Source organism: Canis lupus, chromosome 23 (assembly GCF_003254725.2).
Source record: "Canis lupus dingo isolate Sandy chromosome 23, ASM325472v2, whole genome shotgun sequence".
Taxonomy (NCBI): Eukaryota; Metazoa; Chordata; class Mammalia; order Carnivora; family Canidae; genus Canis; species Canis lupus.
The window spans coordinates 35,702,203-35,717,369 of record NC_064265.1 but is presented as its reverse complement, the minus strand read 5'-3'; the positions used below and the strand labels follow the sequence as shown (position 1 = coordinate 35,717,369).

At 35.3% G+C, this 15,167-nt stretch overlaps 1 pseudogene; it reads left to right on the top strand.

Annotated features, from left to right (window-relative positions):
- The first annotated feature begins 8,905 nt into the window (after window positions 1-8,905).
- On the top strand, window positions 8,906-9,573 carry LOC112661048 (protein farnesyltransferase/geranylgeranyltransferase type-1 subunit alpha-like; annotated as a pseudogene).
- The last annotated feature ends 5,594 nt before the right edge of the window (window positions 9,574-15,167 follow it).

Here is a 15,167-nt window from a genome sequence, read left to right as displayed (position 1 = left end):
GGATTAAATACATAAATTCATCACTACTCTTTCCCAAAATTTCACTACAGTGACAATAAAAATGTTAAAGGACAATTTTTTTAAAGACAATAAAATCATGACCTTCATACAAACATAAAATAAATGCTTGGCAAAGATTTTATTTAATTTATTAATTAATGAAAGAACCACTGAGATGTTACAACTCTTACAAAGAAAGATTTGACTTAGAGATTTATATCCCCCACCTAACAAAATCTACTTGCATTGCCATGATCAGACGTCATTTGCATAGCTCTAGACTGGAGACATTTGTGTTATTATCAGTTTTACAGGTTAACTTCTATCTCATAAAGTTAGAAAATAGCCTAGTCAGAAACAATCTATTGATGATGATAATGATAATTAAATATTATTCAAGATTATTATTAAACCTATGCAAATAACTACATTGCCATAAAAAGAGACTCAGAATTTCCAAATTCATGGAATTTGTGGAATTGGGTATCACTTTTAAATGTTTCATTTCGGTTTATAAAAGCAAAGTCTACCCAAATTGCCTTGGGAACAGAAAGAGCTTCCTTATATATATGGAAAATAGTGCATTAAAACAACATCAACAATCTTCCAAACAACCACAATAAAAATTTTCTCATCAGTTCATTCAGTTCTATATAATTAAGTCTTCCTCCATTCCATATCCTAAATTCATAGTCTCATGAAGCCACCTGTTTCTCAACTAAAAAGGGTTCTGGAAATCCTGACTTAGTCTACTGATATGGTCTGAAAGTTGCCTATGTGATTCCAACTCAGATGCCTCTACTTAAGAGTTAATTCTTTGAAAGGTCAGTATTTGGGAGTACTTTTTCTATAAGGCTCTGAGACTTTCTTCATTAACAACACAAATTCTAACCTGTAGCTTATAGGAGAAACTTTGACAAACATCAGAGTAAAACAAAAACTTTTTTTTTTGTTCTTATTCGTTGTTGTTGTTGTTTTTCATTTATTTTATTTTTTCATCATAACAAATGCACTCTTTAATCCCCATCAGCTATAGGGCAGCCCGGATGGCTCAGCGGTTTAATGCCACCTTCAGCTCAGCGTGTGATCCTGGAGTCCTGGGATCGAATCCCACATCAGGCTCCTTGCATGGAGCCTGCTTCTCCCTCTGCCTGTGTCTCTGCCTCTCTCTCTCTCTCTCTCTCTCTCTCTCTCTCATAAATAAATAATACAATCTTTAACTAAAAATCCCCATCAGTTATTTCTCCCATCCATCATCCAGCTTCCCTCTGGTAACCATCAGATTGTTCTCTATAGTTAAGAGTCTGTTTCTTATTTTGTCTCTCCCTGTCTTTTTTGTTTTGTTTTCCTTTGCTCATTTGTTTTATCTCCTAAATCCCACATATGCGTGAGATCATATGATATTTGTCTTTCTCTGACAGACTGATTTCGCTAACCGTTATACACCTTAGCTCTCTCCATAGTAACAAGATTTCAAGATTTCATTCTTTTTTATGACTGAATAATATTCCGTTGTATATATACCACCTCTTCTTTACCCATTCATCTATGGAAGGACACTGAGCTGCTCCCATAGTTTGGCTATTGTAGATAATGCTATTATCAATGTAGAGAGGTATATGTATCCCTTTGAATTAGTGGGTTTTGTGGGCTTTTGGGGGGGATTAAATACTCAGTAGAGCAGTTACTGGATCATAAGGTTCAGTTCTATTCTTAACTTTTTGAGGTACCTCCCTACTGTTTTCCAGAGTGGCTGCACCAGCTTGCACTCGCATCAACAGTGCAAGAGGGTTCCCCCTCTCCACACCCTCGCCAACACCTGCTGTTCCTCGTATTGTTGATTTTAGCCATTCTGACAAGTGTGAGGTGATATCTCATTGTAGTTTTGACTTGCTTTCCCTGATAGTAAGTGATGATGAATATCTTTTCATGTGTCTGTCAGCCATCTGGATGTCTTCTTTGGAGAAATGTCAGTTCATGTCTTCTCCCCAATTTTAAATTAGATTATTTGTTTTTTTGGTGTTGAGTTGTGTAAGTTCTTCTTACATTTTGGATATTAACTCTTTATTGGATATATCATTTGCAGTATCTTCTTCCAGCCCATAGGTTGTCTTTTGATTATGTTGTTTCATTACTGTGCAGAAGCTTTCTATTTTGATGAAATCCTAGTAATTTATTTTTGCTTTTGTTTCCCTTGCCTCAGGAGACATATCTAGAGTGTTGCTGTGGCCAATGTCAGAGAAACTATTGCCTATGCTCTCTTCTAGGATTTTTATGGTTTCCTGTCTCACATTTAGGTCTTTCATCAATTTTGAGTTTATTTTTATGTATGGTGTAAGAAAGTGGTCCAGTTTCAGTTCTTTTGTATCTGTCCAGTTTTCCCAGCACCATTTGTTGAAGAGACTTTTTCCCATGAGATATTCTTTCCTGCTTTGTTGAAGATTAATAGACCATGTAATTGTGATTTTATTTCTAGGTTTTCTGTTCTATTCTATTGATCTATGTGTCTATTTTAATCCCAGTACCATATAGTTTTAACTACTACTACTTTGTAACACTACTCAAAGTCTGGAATTGTGATACCTCCAACATTGCTTTTCTTTATCAAGATTACTTTGGCTTTTCAGGGTCTTTTGTGGTTCCATACAAATTTTAGGATTATTTGTTTTGGTTCTGCAAAAAATAATAATAATAATAATAATAATAATAATAATAATAAAAGCTGTTGGTATTTTGGTAGGGGTTGAATTAGATCTGTATATTGCTTTGGGTGGCATGGATATTTTAACAATACTTGTTCTTCCCACCCATGAGCAAGGAGTATCTCTCCATTTCTTTGTGTCATCTTGAATTTCTTTCATCAGTGTTTTATATTTCTCAGAGTATATGTCTTTCACTTCTTTGGTTACATTTATTCCTAGATATTTTGTTGTTTTTGGTGCATTTGTAAATGAGGTTGTTTTCCTCATTCCTCTTTCTGCTGCTTCATTATTAGTGCATAGAAATGCAACAGATTTCTGTACATTGATTTTGTATCCTGCAAATTAACTGAATTCATTTATCAGTTATAGTAATTTTTGGTAGAATCTTTAGGGCTTTCTATGTATAATGTCATATCATCTGTATGTAATGAGAGTTTTACTTCTTCCTTGCCGATTTCTATGCCTTTTATTTCTTTATGTTGTCTGATTGCTATGGCTAGGACTTCCAATATTATGTCAAATAAAAGTGGTAAGAGTAGATGTCCTTGTCTTGTTCCTGACCTTAGGGGAAAAGCTCTTGGTTTTTCACCATTGAGTATGATGTTGTCTGTGGGTTTTTCATATATGGTCTTTATTATATTAAGATATGTTCCCTCTAGAGTTGCCTTGCAGAGGGTTCCCTCTGCATCCATCCATTCCCATGAATGGATGTTGTACTTTGTCAAATGCTTGTTCTGCATCTATTGAGATGATCATATGGTTCTTATCCTTTCTCTTATTAATGTGAAGTATCATGTTGATTGTTCGGCAAATACTGAACTACCCTTGCATCATAGGAATAAATCTCACTTGACTGTTGTTTGATTTTTTAAATATATTGTTTGATTTGGTTTGTTGAGAATTTCACATCCAAATTCATGAGAGATATTGGCTAGTAATTGTTTTTTGTCTTTTTCGGTAGTGTCTTTATCTGGTTTTGTTGTCAGGGTGATACTAGCTTCATAGAATAAATTTGCAAGTTTTCCTTCCTTTTGTATCTTTTGGAGTAGTTTGAGAAAAATGAGTATTAACTCTTCTTTAAATGTTTGGTAAAATTCACCTGTGACACCACTTGGTCCCAGAATTTTGTTTTTGGAAGCTTTTTTTATATTACTGATTCAATTTTATTGATGGTAATTGGTCTGTTAAAATTTTCCATTTCTTTTTGCTTTAGTTTTCATAGGTTATATGTTTCTAGGAATTTATCCATTTCTTCTAAGTTCTCCAATTTGTTGGTATATAGTTTTTCATAATATTCTGATATAGTTGTTTGTATTTCGGGGTGTTGGTTGTTATTTCTCCTTCATTAGTAATTTTGATTATTTGGAATCTCTTTCTCTCTCTCTTTCTCTCTCTTTTTAATGAGTTTTGCTAGAGGTTTATTCATTTTGTTGATCTTTAAAGAACTAGCTCCTGGTTTAATGGAACTGTTCTTTTGTTTTTTTAGTTTCTACATCATTTATTTTTTGCTCTAATCATTATTTTATGCCTTTTGCTAGGTTTTGGTTTTGTTTCTTTTTTGTTTCTTTTTCTAGCTCCTTTTAGGAATAAGGTTAGGTTTTCTCGCTTCTTGAGGTAGGCCTATATTGCTATAAACTTCCCTCTTAGAAACACTTTTGATGCATATGAAATCTATTTTTAAATGACAGAGCTATGGTTATCTAATTACTGAAAATTTTCAAATGGACTGATGAAAGTTCACAATAATAATAATTCAGGAGTAATTCAAACTGACAAGGATATTTTGTTATTTGGTTAGTGGTATACAAAAGAAATACAATAAACCTATTCTCCCAAAAGAAACTTTAAACAAATGTCTCTCGTTGAGACCCACTGACCTAAAAATTAACTTGATTCAAATTTTTTTTAAAAGACTGTGGCAATGAACATTTTAAACAGTAATTGAAATGTATTGTTGCTCAATGTCATCAGACAAAACACTACTAAGACTCAAATAAATAAGGGAAAGTTCAACAGAACTATTTTTATAAGGCTTTCAGTCAGTGTTTTCCCTGAATGTAAACACATACAGAAAGCAAGGCATTGAAAAATCTCCGGGGACTTCCCATAAAGCATAAAATTTCTGAAATATTTATATTAATAACATCTTACCTATATAAATTTAACCTAGGGAAAGCTGAGCATTTCTTACGATTTAACAACTCTTCCCATGCAGCTCACCAAAACTGATTATTTCTAGCATCCCTTTTTATAAGGTAAAAGAACAAAGCTTTGTGATTTTCCAGGAACCCTCTGGGAAATCTCAAAGACTACTTTAGGTGTAAAAGATTCCCTGCAAGTTTTATTTATTTTCTTCCAAATTTCAGACCTGATTTTTGGAAGACAAAAATCAAGAGTTGTCAGAGGAGATTTAGACACTTGATTAAGACAGGATCATTGGTGCCTGAGAAAAAATACTTGGTTGCTTATTGAATCAAGGTGACAATAAAACATTTAAAAATAAATACATGGAGGAAATAAAATTGTAAAGAAGCTTAGCACTTTCATAAGCAAGGAAACTTTTTTTCTTCTCTTTTTTCTTCTCCTCTTCCTCTTTTCCTTCTTCTCTTTCCTGTTTGGAGTAGAGAGCATAAAGTCAACATGGAGAATATAAGAATATTCAGGCAAGTCACAGAATCTTTGCTTTCTAGGTAGATTACACAGAAAGTAAATAAGGTAGCTAACCCTCTAGGCTTCCCCTGGATGTTCTGATTATAATACTAAAAGTTCCATATCCCAGGAAACCCTCAGTTCTAGACCAAAAAGAAATGTGGGTCACTTTAAAAAGAATAGCCATTTGCATTGTAGGTGAAGACATTAATCAGAAAATCAAGGATGCAAGCCCATCAAGAGTGCGAACTTGGCAAAAATTCTAACACATTTCATAGTTTATAAGACTAAGGATTATGAGCCAAGGTAAGAAAAATATACTTTCCAAGATTTGTCCTTCATTATACTTTTTCATGCTCTGGTTACACTTTTATTCCAATACAGATGTCAAGGGGTTCATAAATTCAAAACTAATTCTATAATAATATTAAGATGCTATTTTGATAGCACGCCATGCATTGACTATCTCCAAATTAATGCATAAATGAGTATTTTAAATATTCTTAGTTTTGATTTTTAATAGAGGTAGATATAAATTGTTGTAACCATATAAATCCCAAGAACCACTGCTTGTGGAAGAGCAACAGCATATTCTAGGTTGTATTTTTCTGTCATTGCTCCTAGCATAGTTGCAACCACTTATATTAATTATAACTTTTCACTGAAGTAATTAACTTCTATTTCGCAGGGAAAACTAGACAGCAGATAATTGAGAACTTTCTGTCATACTGAAGCATTTTAGCAGATTAGCAGAGTTCATAATACAATTTTTTACAGTCACATGCTTTCCTGTGTGGCAAAAATGAGCACATTCATTAACATGACTCATTGCTATAGCTTATGTTTTAGCCTATTAAAAAAGCAAAATTATGCTTAGTAATCAACGTGTGAGTGCTCTATCTCCCTTAGAAAGTACCTAGATATACACTGGTTATATAATAACTAATTTAATTTAATATCGGCTCATGGTTTTTTAAAAAGCTGTTGAAATTAACAATTTGTCAGAATAATGATTCAATTTAGTCAAACATAAATTTATATTTTTCATAATCTTAAACATTTTGTAGGAGTAATGTTAACTTATTTCATCAGCAAACCTGTAAATATCTAAGAAAAACATACCTATATAGAGAACACTGTTTATATTATCCTGAACAGTGGTAAATCAGAGAAGACAAAGCTGTTTTTATTAAACTCACATTAGTAAACTGGTCTTGTTTGCCAAACATTTACTTTAATTATGTGAATTTGGATTCTTAAAAGGTTTCTGACTAGGCTTCATGAAGAATAATTTTAGCATATTTTTATAGCACATTTAAAGTATTCAAAGTTTAATTATCAAAAAAAACAAAGTTTAATTATCTTATTTGGGGGGATTTTATATAGGCACTTCTTTATTCTATAAACCAATCAGAACAAAACTCCTTTAACTTAAAAGACTTTGGGATCTAATTCATTGATACCCTCCAAAAATAGGAAAATACACACACACACACACACACACACACATTTAGAGGTAAAATCCTTTCCAAATTACAGAGAGCTTATAGCTTCAATTCTACAATTTTAGTCACAAGTCACATGACACAGACATGGACATTTTTTTGAAAACCACCATTCTGTGTATCAAAGAATAGTGTTCTCCTTCCTAGTGAGCATGATTTTTAAAATTAATTTATGTTCAAAATAGACAAATACATAAGCAAATAACAACAACAAAAACAAATAAAAAGGACTAATAAACTGGATTCTCTGTTGTCTCTCACCCAGTTAAGAATATATATCTGTCTTCTACAGAAACCACCAAATGGCCAGACCACCAAGCCAAAATCCCAGTTATTGCTGTCACTAATGAAGTTATAACTGATCGACTGTAAGTGAACAAAACCAAAATGCAAAATTAATGGGGGGAAAACCCAGAGAATGAAGACTTGGCAAAGTTAAAGTTCTATTGACACTTGTGATTCACCTAGGAGCCAAAAACAAAACAAAACAAAAAAACATGTCTTACTTTAAGCTGCTCATGAAGTATACTTCTCTGGACACACAGTCTACTTACTTCTGTCAGGTGAATCTACAGTGCATCTCAGCAGAAACTTCAAAATTGTTAAAAGATATTTTTTAAAACATGACACTATAACTCTCATACAAATGTAAAATGAACACTTAGCAAAGATTTTAAATTAACTTGTTAATTGATGAGGGAACCAGTAAGATGTTGCAACTGGTTCAAATGATGATTTGATTTACTAATACTTGTTCCTGAGGCCTAGTTCTCCCAAATTCAGAGGGCAGCACTCATAGAATGCAGGGCACTAAGGGGACCAAAAAAGGCTGATGCTTTCTGTGGTCCAACATCTTTGGCCACCCTGGGCTCTCATCTCCATCATCCTCATAGTGACACTTCCTCTCTTGAAGAGTTGCTGAGAGAGTTAAGTGAAACAAGCCAGGAATAGTGCTTGGCATCAACAAAAGACCATGATTGCTATTCTAATCATGGGTTAAACCACTTATTGGAAACAAAACATTGTATAATAAGAGATTTTGAATGGATACATCTTCATTGATTTTAACACATCAAATGGCATTTGATAAATGGTGGGAAAGAATATGGACCAATATCTTATTGATTAGATCACCAATGTTTTCATTTCATTTGAGGTCTTAAAAAGAAAGATTGCTGGTAGCTCACAGCATCACTAGTAGTCAAAATGCTTGTCTTCCCTTCACAGAGTATGCAGAAAATTGGGGCTTCTGCTGCAGAAATACTCCCCCCCATTTACATTCAAGACCAGCAGACTTCACAAATATTTGCTTATTCTTCATCTATAGTGTGTTAGATACTGAAGATATAGCAGTAAACAAAACAAAGAGAAAGACAGTAAATAAGGCCCTAATCACAGGAAGAAGGACAATAAATAAATAGATTTTCCCTAATCTGAGAAATCTCAGAAATTCCTTAGGTCTGGTCTGGTGAAAGATATGTTCAGTGAGAAGCAGTTTCCATCTGGTGGGATTTCCAAGGGCATCCCAAGAAACCTTGGAAGAGAGTCAAGGACATCTCCCTTGGGAAGAGGTAGTCTAGAATGACTCACCCTTGCCAGCTCCCTATATACTCCCAAATGCTGGTAAAAGTATAGGGCAGGGTGGGAAAGACAAGGGGATTGAAAATGGGCCCCTACCTGAGCCAAAGCAATCTGATCCCTGTGGCCCTGGAAAGAATCAGGATTTGAAACTTCCTGCTCTCAGGAGACCTGGTCACAAAAATGGGAAAGGGGAACAATTTACAAAAAAAAAAAAAAAAAATCTAGAGCAAGACCCAGCTATGTGTGGTGGCTGAAGGAACTCCAGGTCTCCTTCCTCTTGGGGACTCTGGTGAAAACAAATTTGATAGTATCTAGTTCCCATAATAAACAAAGTTAGTAAAGACATTTAAGTTGCAGGGGCATTAACCAAAAGAAGGGGAAGGAGTGGGCCCTGGAGAGAACCTGAGTGAGCATCCAGCTGATACCATTTGCCTAGTAGAAAGTATGGTGGCTGAACCCACAAAAACAATGGCATCCCATGTGGACGATGGGTTCCTGAGCCCAGACTCACCCATCTATATCCTGTACAGGGACAGAGCAGAATGAGCTGATGTAGATCCAGTGTCACAGAATGATGGGCCCAATTCAGTGGTTTAGATAATTTATTGTGAAAAATTTAGAGATGTTTATGATTACTTATGGGTGTGATAAAAGAAGTAAATGAGCTTTTAAACTAACCAGAGATGCTATTGAGTTAAATACAGCCAATTTTACATGGTGGCATTTTTGGAGAGTTCTCTTAAAATCACTTCAAAAGGAAATGAACTACATCACTGCAATAATTGAGGAACAGCCCAAAAACTATCAAGTTTGGCATCATGGGTGAGTATTAGTAGAATGACTGAAAGATCCAGGAACTTGAGTTTATTGCTGATATTCTCAATCAGGACGCAAAGAATTATCAATGGGTTATTCAGGAATTTAAACTTTGGGATAATGAGCTGTAGTATGTAGACCAACTTCTCAAAGAGGATGTGGGAAAAAATTCTGTCTGGAACTGAAGCTACTTCATAATTTCTAACACCACTGGCTACAGTGATCATACTATACTGGAGAGAGAAGTCCAGTTAGTAATCTCCTTCACTTGTTTGCTCATTAAAAGGACATTTGTGTTTCTGTTATGTATGAGGCATTGAGGACATAACAAAAATCAAAACTGCCCTTGATCCTGCCCTCGTGGAACTAATAGGATAGAATACTTAGATGAACTCTATAATGACAAAGTTACAGACAGTATAGTATACCTCTACTTTTTAGTATCTTAATTTTCTTGAAATATTGTTGCTACTACAGATTGAGAAGGAATCAGATTTCATAGGGTCCAGGAAGCTTTATTTTAAAACTATCTTGTTAAATTCTGGTGCCCTTTAGATGATAATCCCCAGAAGCCATATTATCATCACAGGGTTTGGAGCAGGATAAGTCTTTGTGGTAGGATGTTTAGCAACATTCCTGGCCTTTATGCCTTATATCAGTACTAACCACCTGCCCCCCCCACACACACGTTATAATAAGCAAAAATGTCCCCAGACATTCCTAAATGTCCCCAGGGGCAAAACCATCCCTGGTTGAAAACTACTGCTTTAGCATACAAAAAGCTGTTATAAGTGCTAGAATTTTCTGAAATGGCATGAATTTCTATGTTAGTATCCATAAACATTAATAGCCACCCCTTTTCTGGAAAAAAAGTCTACTTGGTCTGATATAACTATTATTTTCTTTTTCACTTCCATGTGCATGGTATATGTTTCTTCATCCCTTCACTTTGAATCTGTATATGACTTTAGGTCTGAAGTAAGTCTCTTGTAGGCAGCATATAGGTGGGTCTTGCTTCTTTATCCATTCAGTCATCCTATGTTTTTTGATTGGAGCATTTGGTTCATTTACATTCAAGGTAATTCTTGATAGGTAAGTACTTATTGCCATTTTGTTCATTGTTTTCTAGTTATTTTTGTAGTTCTTCCATTTTTTTTCTTTTCTCACTCTCTTCCTTTTGTTGTCTGATTGCTTTCTTTAGTGTTATGCTTGAATTCTTTTTATTTTTTTCTATCTATATAGGTTTCTGATTTGTGATTATCATGGAGTTCATATATACATATTTTGTGTATAACAGTCTACATTAAGTCAGTTGTATAAGTTTGAACACATTCTAAAAGCACTAAATTTTTACTTCCTCCTTCATGGTTTATGTATATAATGTCATATTTTATGTCTTTTTATTTTTTTGTATCCCTTGATTAATTTTTATATAGTTGCTTTTTACTACTTTTACATTTTAACCTTCATATGGCTTTACAAGTGATTAATCTACTACTTTTAACAATACATTTGCTTTTACCAGTGTAATTTTTTCCTTTCATAATTTTCTAACTTCCAGTTATGGGCTTTTTTTTCCATTTAAAGAATTCCCCTAAACATTTTTTTGTGAAGATGGTATAGTGGTCATGAACTTCTATAATTTTTGTTTGTCTGGGATACGCTATCTCTTCTCCTATTCCGAATGATAACCTTACTGGATAGAGTATTCTTGATTTTAAGTTTTTTTCTTGTTGGCATTTTGAATATATTATGCCACTCTCTTCTGGCCTGCATAGTTTCTGCTGAAAAATTAGCTGATAGCCTCATGGTTTTCTTTGTATGTAACTGTTTTCTTTTCTCTTTTTGCTTTTAAAATTCTTTATTTATCATTACTTTTTGCCATTTTAATTATTATGTGTCTGGTGTGGACCTCCTTGGGTTCATCTTGCTAGGGGTGCCCTGTGCTTCCTAGACCTGGACACCTGTTTCCTTCCCAGATTAGGGAAGGGTTTCAGTGATTATTTCCTTAAATAAGTTTAAGCCCCCTTCTCTTTCTCTCTTCCTTCTGGGATTTCTATAATGTGAATGTTATTACATTTATCTACTCTCATTTTTTATTATTATTTTTCCTGTTCACCTTAGTTGCTTTTTATTACCCTGTCTTCCAGATCACTGATCCATTCTTCTGTATCCTCTAATCTGCTGTTGATTCCTTCTGTGGGTTTTTTTTTTCTTTCGGTTATTGAGTTCTTCAGCTCTGTTTTGTTATTTTTTATATTTTCCTCTTTGCTGAAGTTCTCACTGAGCTCATCTACTTTTCTGTCAAGTTCAGTGAGTATCTTTATAACTATTACTATAAATTCTTAAAATCAGGAATATTGCTTATGTTGTTTCATTTAGATCTTTGACTATGATTTTTGTCTTGTTCTTTCATTAGGAACCTATTCCTCTGTCAATTCATTTTGCCTCTCTGTGTTTATTTCTAGGTCTTAGGTAGGTCAGCTACATCTCCTGGTCTTGAAAGTATTTGCCTGGTAAAGAAGGGGTCTTGTGGTGCCCTGTAATTCAATCCCCTCTGATTACCAGAACCAGATACTCCAGGGGTATCCCCTATGTGGGCTGCATGCACCCTCTTGTTGTGACTAAGCTGCAATTGCCTTCAGCCCAACTGGCTGCAATGACCTGCTTTGTCTGCTATGGACACACTGGTCAGGGTTTGGTCCCTATGCTGTTGAGAGTTCTGTCTGAGGTCACTGAGGTCTTCTTGGTGAGTTGGGCTGGCAGTCAGATTAACTGTTTGCCCTTAGCCTCTCTGCCACAGATGCAGGGATACCAAAGGGCAGGACTTGCTCTCTGGGCAGTCAGGTAATAGCCCCATCTGCTACAACTGCAATGGTGATGTGTAGGATTATCTTCCTCCCTCCCCCGGGCAGGAGTCACTTTGGAGTGGCACTCTTCCTGGCCAGAGCTGCCTATAGAGTATCACAGGGCAGGAACTGCTTTGGAGGGATGCCTGCTGAGGTTGGCAGTTTGAATAGGGTAGGTTCTGCAGGGGAGCACAGGGCCAGGGCTCATATTGCTAGCAAGGTAGATAGAAAGTATTAGTGCTAGCTTCCACAAACATCAGGCTATCTAGGCTGAAAGAATGGAACAGAAACTCTTCTTGGAGATATCTCCTGAAGGTCCTGCCTCTCCAGCACATGTGCTAAGATTAGTCAATAAATCTGCATGTATACCCCCAGGCACTTTTCTAACTGTTTTTTCTATGCTGTGTCCTGGACTGAGTTATTTATTATGCTGGCTTTTTAATAGAGCTCAGTTTCCTATCACCCTCCAATTCTCCCAGAGTTAAGCTCACTAATTTTTAAAATTCCTGAAATTAACCCCTGCTGGTTTTCAAAGCCAGATGTTATGGGACTCATTTTCCCAATGCAGGTCCCTATGCCAGGGTGCCTGGTACTGGGTCTGACACTCTCATTTCTCTGTGCTTGCAGTGTTCTTCCCACTTGAGTTTAGTCTCACTAGGAGAGTTTGGTTCCCAACTGTTTCTCTACCTTTCCTACCCTTTACAACATGGTTTTCTAAGATTAACTGTGGAAGGTCTGTTCTGCCAGAATTCAAATCATTTTCAGAGTTAAATATATAGATGTAGCTGTTATCTCTGTGTGCCCATGGGGCTAACTGAACTCAGTATGCTCCACTGCCATCTTCCTGCCTCCCCTCAACAATCTGTGCTTTAATTATCCTTACAATTAACTCTGGTACTTGCTGGAGTTTAAGAACCACTGCTCTAGAGGTTCCTTTTGTTTTTCAGATAATATTTAAACATATTTCTTACAAATACCTAGTCAAGCAATAATTACAGCCTCCTAAACATCCACATTTACTTCATGTCAATTAGCTAATTTCCCATGCAGGTATAATATGAGATTTTGGTTTGGGCTGCTACTAAGTTTTTTTTTGACAAAAGCCATCATGAATGAATGCATGAATAAAAATGATTTTATTAATTTTTATTGTAATTTAATTTACAAACAATAAAAAGGAACAGATATCAATTGTAGTTTTGGTTTTAACAATTGTCATACAGCCACCATCTGAACTATAGAACATTTCCACTCTACCTCCCCAAGAAATTTTCCTTATGCCCTTTCCTAGCCCAACTTTTCTTCCTGTACTCACCAAATTATTGATCAACTTTATATCACTGTAGATTAGATTTTTTTCTGAAGTTTCCTATGAATGGAACCATGCAGTATATGATCTTTTGTGTCAAGTTTCTTTCCCTCAGCACGATATCTATGAGATTTATTCATATCATTATCAAGAATTTGTTCTTTTTTACTGTTGAATAGTATTCTATTGTGTGAATGTACCACAATTTGTTTATCCATTAATTTTTTAATGAATGTTTGGGTTGTTTCCAGTTTGGGGCTATTATATCTAAAAGTATTTTAGTTTTTAAAAGCCTCATATTTTAATGAAGTTCACTGCCTCTAGAATGCTTAGTCAAAATCATTTCCCCTCATCATTGCAAGATATTGTTCTATTATTGTCTTCCATCAGAACTGTTGAAAAGTCTGATATCAATCTGATTATTGTATTGTTTATTTATAGGTAACCTATGGTTGTTTTTGTTTTCTCTGGAATATTTTACAATTTTATTTTTATTTTGACAATCTAAATTTCCACCAGTGTATTCTGTGTTGCATACATTCAGGATAATTCCCTCAGCTCTATCATCTAGTTACTAAGTCTCTCTTCAGCTGTGTTTAATCAGCTATTTAACCTACCCATTACCTTTTAAATTTCAATGACTATATTTTTAAATTTCTATGAATACTCTCTGGTTATTTTTCAATCTAATTTTTAAATGTCACTTTATCCTTTTATGTATTTTTAAGTGCTTTTAGACTGTTTTGCTCATTCTAAACATACTTATTTTATAGTTTGTTACTGACCATTTTTATCATCTGAGGCTCTTATTGTTTTTTTTATTTATGATAGTCAGAGAGAGAGAGAGAGAGAGAGAGAGAGGCAGAGACATAGGCAGAGGGAGAAGCAGGCTCCATGCACTGGGAGCCTGACATGGGATTTGATCCCGGGTCTCCAGGATTGTGCCCTGGACCAAAGGCAGGCGCTAAACCGCTGCACCACCCAGGGATCCCATCATCTGAGGCTCTTAGACATCCATTCTGACTGTATGTTTCTGCTGATGCTTGCTTTTTGGTGGATTTTCATGTGTATTTTACAATTTTGGATGAGCTCACATTTGGCTGACTTTATCACAGGAAATTCTGGTTAGCCTGGTTTGAAAATATGTTCCTTCAGTTTTCACATTTACTTCTTTCTGGAAGCCTATAACTTTTTCAAGTTTAGGACTCCATTTATCTGATATATTGGCTAGCAGGAAGCATACGCTCAAACACCAAACCAGAGGCAGAGCAAGGTAGAACTTCTTTATAACTCACATAGATCCCAGGCCAAATAGACAAACTTTCTTATTGTCTCTGGGCAGATTTGGATATTTCACACTTTGACTGACAAAGTAGTTTGTCCAGTGTTTTGGTTTTATACAAACATCTTAGTTTCAACTTCCTGCCTGACACAAGGTGAATGTCCCTATCCACCCATTAAAATTCAAATCTCTAGCTTATTGCAATTAGCAACCTCATTTTTGCCCCCAACCGTCTCCCCTCCAGGTCAGCTTTTTATTATTTTTTGCAAGGGAGGCCTATAGGAGATTCAGTTTGGAGTAGGAGGGGCTGTGTGGAAGTTCTTGAATCTGAACCTGGAGAGGAATACCTGCCTTTCCAAACCAGGAGGCTAGTGCTCAGCTTACAGCCACTTTTTGGCTGGACAGCAAATAATGAAGACTGATGCTTTCTCATCTGTCTATTTCTTCTGCCTTCACTCATTTTCTGTTTGTGGG